General features: G+C 36.3%; 1 protein-coding gene across 6 annotated transcripts in view; it reads right to left on the bottom strand.

The window, feature by feature from the left end:
- The window catches only part of ARHGAP20 (Rho GTPase activating protein 20), a 90,367-nt gene that overhangs the window by 53,673 nt on the left and 21,633 nt on the right, over positions 1–15,061 (bottom strand). The gene's annotated exons all lie outside the window — the stretch shown is intronic.

Below are 15,061 nucleotides of genomic sequence, written 5' to 3'. Positions count from 1 at the left end.
CTTAGTTCTAGGTTGTTTCTCTCCTTGATTAGTTTCCATCCATTGCTTCTTGTCCTGCCTTCTGGCGCTTTGGAGAACAGCTTGACTCCCTCTTCTTTGTGGCAGCCCCTGAGATATTGGAAAGCTGCTATCATGTCCCCCCTCATCCTTCTCTTCGTTAAACTAGACATACCCAATTCCAGCAACTGATCCTTGTATGTTTTAGCCTGCAGTCCCCTAATCATCTTTGTTGCTCTTCTCGCTACTCTTTCTAGAGTCTCAGCATCTTTTTTACATCATGGTGACCAAAACTGGATGCAGTATTCCAAGTGTGGCCTTACCAAGGCATTATAAAGTGGTATTAATACTTCACGTGATCTTGATTCTATCCCTCTGTTAATGCAACACAGCACTGTGTTGGCTTTTTTGGCCAACTGTTTTGACCTACTGTTTCTTCTCTTTCTGTATGGAATAGTTATCAATGTTGTAAAGTTTTCTTTGTGTGACTCTGGGCAGCATATTTGTATTAAAATACAAATTAGAATAAGGAAAACAAAAAACAAAATGGTGAGCATTCAAATTGAGTAAAGCCATATACTATCTTACACAATACACTTCCCAAAGGGTCCACCCACCCGGCCATTTGGAGAGAAGACCAATTTTAAGAGGTCCTTTGAAAAAGGTCAAAGCAGAAACTCTACGGATCTCTGGGGAGAAGCTGGGCAGGCACTATTATGGACAAGGGCCACTTCCTGGATCCCATCAGCTGATACAGTTTGAATGAGGAAATAGATGGTCTCACCGGACTCTAGTTCTGAATCAAAAGCAGGTGGGAATCAGAAAGGAAGAGTAACTAGCTTTGATAGATCAGATCAGAAGAAGCCGTCCTTGAAATGAGATTTAAAAAGAAAGGAGAAGTATACAGATTTGGAGAGAGAAATATATGAGAAAGGCTGAAATACTTCAAAGTACAAGAAAGAACAAAGGAAGTCTGAAGCAGTAAAAGTGAGGAAGTAATTTATCAGATTTATTATCAAATGCCTTTTATTCAGGAGCTCAAGACAGTGTATAGAGTCATCCTTCCTCCCATTTCTCCCACAACAGCCACTCTGTGAAATAGCTTGGACTGGGAGAACACGATTAACCCAACATCAGTGGAGCTTTTATGCTGAGGAAAGGAGTTGAACTTAATTCTAGACAGGGCTTTTTTTCTCATAGAATGGCCAGAACGGAGTTCCGGCACCTTTTTTGGATGGAACCTAGTAGGGTAGGCAAGGCAGGTTGTATGACATGTGTGAGTTCTGGTACCTTTTTTTTTTTTAAGCACTGATTCTAGATATCTCCAGTTCAAGAATCATACAATTGTTGAGTTGGCTTCCTTTGCCAAGTCTTACTTGCTTTCATATCACATGCTCAGTCCACCTCCTAATGATTACACCATACTTTTTATTGTACAGTGATTGATAACCAATAAATATATGCTGTTATCTCCCCCCAGGCAATAATTAAATATATGAATGATTTAAAAAAATGATAGATATGGAGCCAAGGCTTAGACTCAGTGGATTATTACCTCTGAGACAGACACACAATTAATCAAGTAAATAAACTGAGGATTGGGGGTCTAAAAATTGGTATTGGGCATTATACTGAATGGAATAATGTTAGAGAAGAATCACACAATATGGTCAGGGGTGTGAAATTGGAAGAGGATGGCACAAAGGGACTTGAGATAGAGAAGACAAGAGAGGACAACTGATGCTTGGATTCAAGAACAATTACAGGCTTTCAGGCAAAGTTTATAAAGTAAGTTCTGTTCTCCTATGGAATCAGAGCAAAAGCAACTACAGGTAATCCTCAACTTATGACCACAATTAGGATCAGAATTTCCATTGCTAAGCAAGGCAGTTGTTAAATCGCACCTGATTTTATGACCTTCTTTACTATGATCTTTAAACAAATTCGGCTTCCCTCACTGACCTTGTTTATGAGAAGTCAGCTGGAAAGGTTGCAAATGAGAGGGATGCTGCAACAGATGTAAATGTGAGGACCGATTATAAGTTACTTTTTTTTCAGAATTATTCTAACTTCGAACATTGCTAAACAAATGGTTATCCACAGCAATGAAATCTCAACAGCTTGATTTAGTTTATTTAGGTAAATAAACTCTTAAAAACAAGATGTAACAATTGCCTCTAAGTGGTTAACCTATTAAGAAAGTGACAATGTTAGGAATTCTGCAAGCGTTTCCTTGAGTTTAGAGTATTGCAATCAAACAGAGATTTGTCACAGTCTGGATTTTTTTTTTTTCCAGAAAACTCCCTTCACATAATAGATATAACAGTATATATTTACAGTAACAATTAATAGCCTTTTCTACCACAAGATTTTCCCAGATACAGTGGGAATTTTAAACTAAAATGTTGCGGCAAAGATTATGAAAAATAAAGCAACATATACAAGAGAGGCAGCATATCTGGCAATTTCTAACACATCTATTCAAAAATGTCAATTGAATTCAATGATGCATGAGGAGCTAAAAATAATAATAATCACATTGTACCTATGACATTTCCAGATCAATAAATACATCCTGGTTGTTGTTGGATATGTTTCTTTGAAAAGTTGCAAAATAAAGTTTTCAGTGAAGGTGAAAAATTATATTCATATATTATACTCATGTAACAGCCAATAGAAAATGTACAGATAGAGAAAAAGTAACTGAAGCTTCTTTCTTTTAAGGACAGCCAATCCTCTTTTGAAATTTTATCATCAGCAGGATCTCTTCAAGTGCTATGACAGCCGGATTCCAAGAATGAAAACATTCTGTTAACAATGGAAAATCTTTTACTAGTCCAAGCGTTTTCTGAAGTTGAAGAGAAAAAAGCAGATGTTTTGTGAACGTATCAAACTTCATGTTACTTTATTAATGAGTTTCAAGTTATTTTTAATTTATTTACTTTAGGGGGAAGAACAGCCATAGGGCCATTATCCAGAACATATTTCTAATTCAAATCACTCTTTTTTTGTTTTATTTATTTATTTAAAATATTTACATAACTGCCCATCTTATACTGAACTCTGGCTGGCTCCCAACAGTTATAAAAAACATCACTATACAATTATACAATTTCATAATTAATATATACAGGTATTAAAAGCACAAATGATAAACACCTCTCATTGGTCTCACCTATCCCAGTGCTTGGGGGGAGGGACTGGATCTTAAGTCCTTTTCAGAAGACTAGGAGGATGGGACTTGCCAAACCTTGCGGGAAGGATGTTTCACGGTACAGGGTCTGTCACAAAAAAGGCACACTTCCTAGCTCCCATACAGGGCACTAGGAGCATAGCAATAGTATTGCATTTAGGTTTATATACCACCCCATAGCACTTTATACCACTCTCTGGGCGGTTTTCAATGTTGAAGCATTATTTGCATATTGCCCTCAACAATCTGGGATCCTCATTTTACCAACCCTGGAAAGATGGAAGGCTGAGTCAACCTTGAGCCCCATCAGGATTGAACTTCAGGCTGTGAGCAGAGTTTGCCTGCAATACTATACTTAACCAATGTGCCACCAGGGCTCCTGACTAGAGCATCCTTATCTTATCTTACATGGTAGGAAAGCTAATGCCTTTAGGGAAAGATGGTCTCGTAGATAACCCGGCTCTGTGCCATGTAGGCTTTTAAAGGTACTAACAATCACCTTGAATTGCACCTGGAAGGAAATTGGAAGCTCACACAACAGAAGCATAACATGGATAAAACATGGGTTCCCTATTATTGTGCATGCCAACACATTCTGGACCAGCTGTAGCTTCCATGTGGCAATAATCCAAAAGGGAAGTAATCAAGGCATTCCCCACCATATTCCCTGCATAATAAATCCCTCTCTTATACATCTACACAAACAAACACACAAAGGGAGAAGTTTAAGTTCCCTTAAAGAATTAGCTATTTCCTCTGCAGATCTTGATCAGATTCTCAGCTGCTTTTTAAATAAAAGAGGCAACTTAATCATCCCTCAAATGTTACAAAAAATATGATTTCTATAACACCTGTCTGCAGTAATGAGACAAAAGCTAAGATTTTGACATCATTAGTTTGCTGGTTAGTTTAGTTGCAACAGAACCACCTTCCTCAACCTACCTCCAATATGTCATAACTCCCAAATTCCCACTGGCTGAAGATTCTGATTCTTGTCATTCTAGTATCTTATTGACTCTTAGCAACCACAAAGATAGATTTTTTCTGAGGCTGTATATCCCCAATATGGCTCTTCAGGTACTACAAAGTTTGTAACATCACCCTTGTAATCGAATCCATCTACCTTGCTACTGGTCACCCTCTTCTCTTCTCTTCCTCTTCCTCTTCCTCTTCTCTTCTCTTCCCTTCCCTTCCATCTTTCCCAGCATTACAGATTTCTCCAGAGAGTTAGAACTTCAAATAACGTGTCCAAAATATGATCAATGGAGCCTGGTTGCTTGTGCTTTAGTGAGAACTTTGGGTTACTTTGTTCAATGATCCGTTAATTTGGTTTTGGCTGTCTGTGGTATACTCCTGGGTCTCCTGAGAAGATTTCTGAGTCTTTTCCCAAATCAAAATTCAAAAATGTTAATATTCTATCTTGCTTCTTCAAAGTCTATCTTTTGTTTTCATAGAGCATCACAGGAAATACCACTGCTTGCATGATTCTGAACATTGTAAGAAGAGATACTTCGCAGAGTTTAAGCTTTTATAGCTACTCTACCAAGTACTAGTCTGTGGCATATTTCTTGATTGTTGTTTCCCTCAGTGTGAACAGATGATCCTAAAAGACAGAAACTACCACTAGATCAATATGTTCATTGTCAATTCTAAGGCTGGTTGCTATTTCTATTGTCATTAGTTTGGTCTTCTTTATAGTTCCATTTTTTTTTCACTTTGCCCCTTCATTTTCAATATGTACTAGAACTTCAGATCCTTTGGCATTTTCAACTATCAGAGTAGTGTTATCAGCAAACTGCAGGGTATTGATGTTTCTTTCTCCAACCTTAAAGTCACAATCGCCTTCTTCCAATACAGCTTCCCTCAATATATATTTCACAAATAGGTTGAATAAACAAGGGGAACATATAGGTGGTGGAAAGAAAGAGAAGAAGGCTAGCCAGGTGGATGGACTCATTTAAAGCAGCAACTAGTGCACTGTTGAAAGACCTCAAGGACTAGATTGGTGAGAGACTATCCTGGAAAAAATCTATGTGGTCACTACAGTTCAACACCCAACTTCATGGCACAAACTGTAATTAATCAGTAAAAAAGGCAAAACTAACTATAGTTTGCCTAAAGTCAATTAACACTTGCCTTATTTCTTCTAATTCACAAATGGGTTTGGGTTAAAAAAAAATGAAGAGTTTGGGTCACAAGACCACCTTTGATTTCCTCTGGAATCATCCTAAAAATTGCCATCAGTTTCTAACTTGTGATGTGATGGGAAAGGAGAATCATCCAGTACTTGGGAAATAAATATGCCAACAGCTGGAGAATAAGCTGGAGAAAAATTGGTGCCAAGAGATTATATGTCTAAAGTAATACACCATATCCTGTAAAATAGGAATTATGCACACTTCAAACTGCAAAATGAATGACCCTGGCTTTCAACCACAACTTTCATTCGTAGCAGAAACCAAAATGAGCCATATTCCTTTTATTTCATAAATTAAATACTATTTTGTAACAAGGTGGGATTTTTTTTTGTCTTGATAATAACATGGTCTAAAATAAATACATATACCCATAAACAAACACACACATGCATAATCCAACTCCACAGAAACTTCAATAATATGCATTCTATGCAATAGGCAATGGGATTCAATTGCTACCAAGATATAAAATAGGTAACAGTTTGCATCCCACACACGTTCTCTTAAATCAGTTGAAGAGAAAGATATCAATCAGTTGAAGGACACATATCAATTACTATGTTGCCAATGAGTATATACCATTTCATCAGTAAAGGTAATCATCATATACAACATATGAAGAAATGTAATGGTTAAGATGTTAGATTAGGAGCAGAGACAGATAAGTTGATGGAAACATCAAGCAGGGACATCATCCAACAGGACGATGGCCCTCAGCCATGGAAATTTTTGAATGATTTGAGGGCAGCCACTGTTTCTCAGCCTAATGCACCTCCCAGGCTTCTTGTTATATGGAAAAATAGGACAAGCAAGAAGTGTGTACACTGCCATTGACTCCTAAATGAAAGGTGGAATATAAATCTTGTCAACAAATACAGTACAATCTCATTTTTGTGAGAAAGATTTTCTCCGATACCTCTTTACAATAATATTCTTCCTTAATACAAAATTAATTACTTCAACTGGTCAGAAAATCAGTTATAAAAATGTACATAGTGCAAAACCAGCACACAGATGTTTCTGTTGTATAGAAATGCCAAATGGGAACCAGTCTTCAACAAGACAAAGAAAGTAGAAAGGCTGTGAAACGGACAAAAACTGGTGGGATGTCCAAGCAACTTTCATAGCAATTCATGTCCTCATCTTCACAATCAAGAAGACTAGAGATTATTTGGCAACTTGCAACCAGCTTAGATGCGGAGGGCAAAGCAAACAAAAATGCCACAGGTTATTAAAAAATCCCTGGTAACTAAATCTTGCCAAAAGTTTACATTCTAAATTCAGAAAGGAGGAAAACACAATAAAAGTTTTCAATAGTTTGCAAATTCCGAATGCTTTCTTGTTCCAATAAAATGGGGAGATAATCTATGGCTGATTGGTAGGATTCTTCCCACAGCTCCAACAAGGTGGGCCAAAACTTTCAAACATTTTTTTTTGGACTATTTTACAGAAGTTGAAAAATATCCTCAGCACCTGTTAATTTTCCCTTCCCCAAGTTGGGCTTATTTGCCCTGATAGGGATATTAGGGTACAGAAAAAGTCCAAAAACTGTGAACTTGTTTGTATTTTTTTACATCAACAGCTCTACCCACCTGTGAATTTCAAACAGAAAAATGCAGCTTCAGGCAAAAAAAAAAAAAAAAAGATTGCTCACCTATACATTAATATAAGAATCACCATCTTGAATCTTAAATGGCAGAACCAGTTTTACAACTTAAAGCATATGTCTAAAATGATGTTTACATTTTGAGAGTGCAGTTAACCGGAGCTACACATAACTTGAACACTTCCACCAAAATCAGCATATCCATAACCCCACTTCAACAGCAGCTTAATCAAATACATTCTATACGTTGGGAGACCGTGTTAAAGGACTGAGCTGTTTACAGTGGCTTGGAGGGCCTTTTGGGGATCTGGCAAGTTTCACTGGTTCAATGAGATTGGATATCAGACAGGCAGGAGTAGCCCAGATTATGCCCTTCTTTGCCAGTTTGGTGTTTAAAAGTACTATTTTCAACACTGTACAAACTTAAGCACCTCCAAGTAATTATGCAACTGCCTGAACTTTCAAGCTAATAGATTCCACATGCCAAACTAAGTTCCATGTTCCACAAATGAAATATAAATTTCCTGGGTATCAATAAGATAAAGCTGTGGCCTAGTCTTTGGAGGTCAAACAAAACCTCAAATTGAAATGCTAAAACACCCGATAGCTACCAAACGATTAAATCAAAAAACCAGAGTGCATTTAAAAGCATGATCTTGATTTGTGTTTAGCACTTTAAATTATATTTTGATTGTTCCACTGTACAGAAATTAACCTCCACAGATTAATCTCTTTTTGTTTACTCTTTTGAATTTGATTGCTGTACATGGACAATGACCTAAATTCCACCAAAACCAAGCACAGTAGATAGATAAATATAGTTGGCATTATCTTCTATAAGCATCATATTGTTCACTCAAAGGGCAATTCTTCCACTTTGCTAAGCCTCATGGTCAAAATCTATTTTGATTGGAGACTAAGGGGTAGCCACAGCTGTATTTCTCTACTGCTCTAAATCCATTAATGTCTTCCTATTCATCCGTTAAAAGCCTGAGAATGAAAGCCAGGCTTTCAACAGAAAGTATATGGCTATTCATGCTACTAACTGTACAATAGTTAGCATGGTAGGCAATATGCTTCTGAAAACAAGTTTGGACTTGATTGGTATTATTAAACTGTCCTTCCCTTGGGCACATGACAGACCATTGTAAAACAGAAAGCTAGACTATATCGACTTTTGATCTGATAGATATTTTATTTAAAAAATGGATAAATCAGTACAGACTCATTTACTTCTGTCACCTTTCATTCAATGCAGATTATTTATATAATTCATTTCCGCTAGAAGTGGGGAACATTTATGGCCTTCCAAATGTCCCAAAAGAACAATTTCAAAAGCTTTCAAGCAACATAGCCAATGGTAAGTAATACTGAGAATTATATATGATTCACCAAAATCTGGAATCCCGTAGGATCTGCTTCCCTGCATCAGGGAAGCTTTGTTTCACACTCACCTGAGGAAAAACTATTTATAGCAAACCCAACTCATGAATGCCATGAGACCGAAAGAAGCACATTGCTCACCTTTAGTATCTCTAGATACTAAATTACTAGATTACTAGTAACCAAAGAAAGAAGCAACCTAGAACTAAGGAGAATTTTCCTGACAGAACAGTTAATCAGTGGAACAACCTGCCTCCAGAAGTTGTGAATGCTCCAACACATGAAGTTTTTAAGAAGAGACTGGACAGCCATTTATCTGAAATGATATAGGGTTTCCTGCCTGAGCAGGGGTTTGGACTAGATGCCCTCGAAGGTCCCTTTCAACTTTATTGTTGTTGTTGTTATAGATGAACCACTCTCAAGGCATTAAGAGGAAATTGTATATCCTAGAATACACTAGATACTAAGATGACATTATTCATACTTTGGAAATGATTTGAAACTACCACCAAACTGTTATAGTGAATATGGTAAAAGTTAAATAAGACATTTGATCAGTTTTACAGTATGGATCTTTGTAAGATGGTTCGTTTATCCAAACAAACAAACAAACAAACAACCAATCAAGACTTGGGGTAATCTCTTCACAATACTTTATTGTGACCTACAAAAGCTACCAGAGATAAGCACATTTATTTATCTCATTTATCTCAAGTCTTTGTTGAGTAGTTTGCACAGCTAATGAAAAGCAATATCTCGCTTTATCAACGTTAGTCACGTCAAATTTTATGCATCACTGCTTTGTTGTAGCCAAGAGTAAAATCTCACAAGAGATTTTAATCACGTACATTCAATTTTTGCTCCCCAAAGTATGTTTAGTTTCTTAGTATGTGTATATTTTTGAGGTATACAAATTATTTCAATTAATTTTTCAGATCTTCCAGAATAATCTTTTGTAGATTGGAAGACAAAAAACAGCTACAATATTTTACAGCAGTTTCTTATCATATGATGAGCACAGTTTGCTAACTAATTTCAACTGCTGAGAAAATAGAAAGGCAGGCAGAAATTCTGTTCTTCTCACAATAAAAATTATTATGGGAATTTTGGGCTTTGGAATTATTTTTTTACTGAAAAATAAGTCTCATATAGAGAAATAAACATAAAATTAACTATGTCAACGGCATTCAAGGAAAATCAGTTGAAGATGTTTTACAGATGGCATCTTCCACTAGCAAAGCCTTGCCAAGATGTTCCAGAACAATTTGCCCATGTTGGAAATGTAAAAAAGTACATGGAACATATTATCATTTATGGTGGACATGCCCAGTTGCGAAAAAATACTGGACTAAAATAAGAAGATGGATGGAAGAAATAATAGACCAACCTGTAGACTGGAAACCAGAGATCTTTCTGCTGGATATTTTAAACAGAAAATATAGTAAAGAAATACGGTTCTTAATTCTACATATAACAACGGCAGCAAGAATAGTATACGCACAGTTCTGGAAAAATGAGAATATACCATTAGAGGAAGAAGTGATAAGAAAAATCCTGGACTGTGTTGAGATGGACAAATTAACAAAAGAGATAAAAGAAAAGGAAGATACAGAGTACTATCTAATATGGAATAAGTGGCATGATTGGTTGGAGACTAGAAATAATAAAGGAGAATAAATGTGGAAAGGTCAAAAGTGGAAAATGTGTGTATAATAATGTATAGTAATAATAATATGTATTATTTTTAGTATGAGATATAGTATGAAGGAAGAAAAATGTAAACAAGAAACAATGGGACAACAAGGACAAATATATCTAAAGAAGAATAAGGGGGGGAAATGTAAATAATAGAAGATTACTATTACGAAATTGCTGTTAAAAAAAGGAGGTGTATACACTGTGTGTGTATGTATGTTATGTTTTGTTGTTTTAAAAATAAAAAATTAAAAAAAAGTCTCATATAATTAGAATCACCCATGTAGAAATTCACCAGTTCATTGTAATGAATAAGGAAGATAATATTTGGTGTAAGAAGTGCATTAGGGTACAATATGATGAATCATATTAATTCAATTAAGAGCTATAAAATATAAACCACATCCTGTTTACATAATGTTAAAGTCAGTTATTAATTAGATGTATATTAGGACATTTTTTTTAAATAATACAAAATCCCAGCTGTAATTTGTGTTTCTTGAGATTCATTTTTCATTTCTCCTTTCAAATTATTCTATAAAATCTGCAAACATCTGAAAAGACTCTTCTAGAATCACACTGCCTACCTCTGATGCATGGAAATTTTTAAATGTCTAACTTTGCCCCTTTCAGATATTTTAGCTTGCTGTTATCATAAAAAGGATAATTTGCAAGTAGAACTTTTTCTTCACTATTTTTATTAAGAGGTATAATACCGGTAGTTATTAAAATTATTTTTGCTCAAAATACATACAATTCTGCACTGCAGTTTATTAATATATAGGGTGTAACAAAAGTCAAGCTTTATGCAGAGTTTATTATATAAAATTCATTAAATTGCCAAATGGTTGCCATTGTCTTCTGAACACTTCTTAAGTTATTTGATGCCTGGCTTTTGAGAAAAATCCTCAGTAAATCCATGTTGGTTTTTGATTAATTATCATCTTATTACAAAGACAAACAAACAGAAAACTCTTTAAGGTTTTGAAAAAGGAAAAAACATAATTGCACCCAAATCATTAAAAGGCATGAGGGAAAGTCTTCTTTGAATTGAACTTGAGTCAGGATGACTTCATAATCATATTCTTAGTGTTTGTGTGAAAACAAAGCAGAAGCAGTTTGCAACTGCTGCTTCTAGGATGTTTTCAGAGTTCCCTATCTAGCCTACAGCCCTGAAATTTCTCAGAGTTCTCCCATTCAATTACAGATAGTCCTCGACTTACAACAGTTCATTTAGTGATGGTTCAAAGTTACAGCATCACTGAAAAAAGTGACATGACATTTTTCACACTTATGACCATTGCAACGTCTCCATGGTCGCCTGATCAAAATTCAGACAGTTAGCAACTGACTCATATTTATGATGGTTGCAGTGTCCCAGGATCATGTGGTCACCAATTGTGACCTTGTGGCAAGCAAAGTCAATGGGGAAGCCAGATCCACTTAACAACCATGTTACTAATTTAACAACTGCAGTTATTCGCTTAACAACTGCCCAAGAAAGGTTGTAAAATGGAGCAAAACTCACTTAACAAATGTCTTGCTTAGCAACATAAATTTTGGGCTCAATTGTCTTTCTGGATTGTTAGGCGGATTGTGAATTGTGTTTTTAGGCTGTCTTGCAAAATACCTGAAACAATTCATGCATATGAAGCAGGGAATTTTACCCATTATATTTTGTGCTTTCTGTCACAGGCAAAGCAAGGGCCATCTTCATTCATAAGTACTATTGCTTTAAAACTGATCTATTTATTTATTGAACAAATATGCAACTTGAATGATTGCTGTATCCAAAGCAAGTAAGAAGTTTGAGGGTGGAGGAAACCCAGAATAATATTCAACAGCAGAATAAAGTCCAAGATCAAATTGTAAAAGGCCATGACAAAGAAGATCTCTTCTTCTCCAAGGGCTGGAAAGTCATGAGAACTACATGCCAGATAAGACCTCCAGAAAAGGTAGCATGGTGCTACTGCTAATCTCCATCCAGTTAGCTTCCAAAGTAATATGTAGAAAAGGACTTCTGAAGACAGCTTGAGTAAATGGGCAGAACCAGGAAAAGGCATAATTCCCTATCGCTTTATCCTGGAGCTTTTAAACTAATCGTTTCAAAATCAGTATTTTGATTCTGGCTTCTGAAATAGCAGCCACTTTCAGTCTCAACAGTTTTGAGACAACATTTGAGGTCAATTTCAATTCATAGCAATGTTACAGGAAAAATCTATCTACTGAGAAATATCTTAAGACACAATCCTTCCTGGACTACAGAATTTCAACCAGCAGTTTTCATTCTCTGTCTTGAATGCATTTATATGTGCAGGTTAGTCTGAGGAATGGGATAGAAACATCCAAAATCCAAACCACACAGGATGACAGCACCAAATATACTTGCATGTCCTGACCCTTAGATCAACTGGGATCAAAAGCAACATGGACATGTACATTGCACATAGCTGGGTTCCTTAGATTAGTGACACATTCCAAGCTTTGGCTGAGAGAGCCAAAAAGGAAATTTTAAGAATTTGTGCCAAGTGACATTAACAGAAGAAAAATGGAACGAGAGAGGCTACGAGTGGATAAACACAGTAGGAAAAATGGAAAGCAAAGTCTACCTCGATCTCACAGTTCACTACCTTAAAACAAGGAAACACTGCTTATTTGTCATGTGAATGACAAAGGAATGCACTTTTTCTTCAAAGCCTTTTCACTTCCCCATGGCTGAAAAATGTTAATATCTCTCTCCACTTTGGGCTGAATGACAAACATCTAACACGGAAGAGCAGTCCTTTTGCCTGATCACTAAATGATAAAAGGGCTTTCCATTTTCCATATAAAGAGCTGAAATAAGGTGTTTTCTCAGGTGTGCAGGTCGTATCCTTGTTTATTCTGGGACTGCTCCATAATAGCAATAGTGTTTGCCCTCATAACTATGAGGTTAGATAGTTTTAATTCTCCCTCGGTACAACGCTCTGCAGGGTCTATCTATGACTTGCAGCTGAAGATACAATAGCACAATTACTCAGTGCGATAATGTTACACATTCAACTGCTTGCAAAACAGTTGTAGGGCACTGATACATTTTCAAAGGTTTAAATTCTGAAGGGCAATAGCTGTGCTGGTCTTGCACATTTTTAGAAATGAAGTTCTCAAACTCGTCTCTTTGTGTACCGTTGTTATTAAGGAGATCAATTTCTCCATATTCTACATTTTCAGTTTTATTTGAGAAGGGTAGATTAAGCGAAAATATGAGCTGTTAAATCAAGCATTCAGTTAGGGATGTAAAATAGAAAACAGCCAAGGGAATGACTTTCATCATTATATGTAAGCGATCTTCAAAAATAAATACTTGACTTAGGACCATTTGTTTAACAACTGTTGGAAATCATGATGGCGCTGAAGTCCTCACACTTACAACCATTGGAGTGTTCCCGTGTGACATGATCAAAATTTGGGTGATTGGCCACTGGCATATATTTATAACAGTTGCAGCATCCCAGGGTCATGTGGAGAACCATTTGCAATTTTCTCAGGAGGCTTTTAACAACTAAAGTCAATGTTGGTTAATGAGCACAATTCATTTAACGACCATGGTGATTTGCTTAACAATTGTGTCAAAAAGCTCATAAAATTGGGCACGACTCACTTAATGACTTCATCAGAGACAGAAGTTCTTGTCCCAATTGTGGTCATAAGTCGAGGACTACTGTAACTGTAAGTATCCATCTGTTATGGATAGATAAGAGCAACATTTCTCTTCAATCCAGTTTGACTCAATGGCATGACCAAGTTATCTTCTTGGCAGTAACAGTGCAGTGCTTAGTCCCTGACATCTTCTGGCATGGCTTCTCCACTTCCCAGGCTAACTACAACCTTCAGATTCCTGGACATCTCCTATTCACATACATTCAACTATGAACATCACTTCACTTTTCATACTTGTTTTAATCATTGATGAAAAACAATTATGATCTTCCTTTAGAGATTTTTTAAAATCTGGCTTCAGCCCTTATTTCACTGGTGAATTCACACTGTGCTAATTCAAATTTGTTTTACTTGTGGTGCACTGAACAAGCCACAGGAGCCTTGTTCACACATCACCTGACAAGAACCCAGTTTGCAAACCACAATGACTTAACATGATGTGTGATCCCAACCTGGTAAATGAGCATATTTGGGTAAGCAGCACCAACAGTATCACTATTCTTGTCAATAGTGATATTGTTGGTGCTGCTTACCCAAATATTTTAAGTTTAATTGTTTTAAATATTCTAATAAAAGGAAACCTCTCACTTTAATTAAAAGGCTTCATAGTATTCCCCTCCTCTACAGTAATGTTCAATCACTAAAGCCAACTTTTTTCTCTTTCAGATTATATTCCAATACAAGAAAATATATGTAGCTCATGGTTGAATTATGGAATCCTTGATGCTCTTTGACCTTGGTTGTTTTCTTGCAGACATTCCATTACCCAACTTGGTAACATCTTCAGTGTAGCACAAGCTCAGAAAAAAACAGTCAAGCTCAGAGTAACGAAGATTCCACACACCATTTTCCCTGAATTTGGCATATTTCAATCCCCCCAAAATCACATATTCCCCTTCTATTAAGAGCAGAAACAAACCACTCACCCCCATCTCTGTGGACCACTTTACATGTTTTCCACATGAACACTTCTCCCCTCTAAAAAAAGAAATACATTTCTCCTTGGGAAAAGTATTTTTATAGAAGCTGAAACAATATTGGCTTATTTTATCAATTGCTTCTCACTTCAAAAATTATGCTGAGTTTTCCTAGTCAAATTCCTAAAAAAAAAAAGCTTCATAGAAAAAAATGCTTTCATTAAACCAACATCAATATACGTTTCACTTTTTTGAAGGGTAGGGGCAAGATTTGACTCCTAGCAACAGTCCAGTGCTGACTCTTACTAGGCTCCAATCTCTAGTCCTAGGTGTTTTCATTGGCCAATATAGGCAACTGCAGATGACAAATTCA

This window comes from Crotalus tigris, unplaced genomic scaffold, assembly GCF_016545835.1.
Source record: "Crotalus tigris isolate CLP2741 ecotype Arizona unplaced genomic scaffold, ASM1654583v1 scf7180000018371.15429387391:27106975, whole genome shotgun sequence".
Lineage (NCBI taxonomy): Eukaryota > Metazoa > Chordata > Lepidosauria > Squamata > Viperidae > Crotalus > Crotalus tigris.
This window is presented reverse-complemented; position numbering and strand designations above follow the sequence as displayed.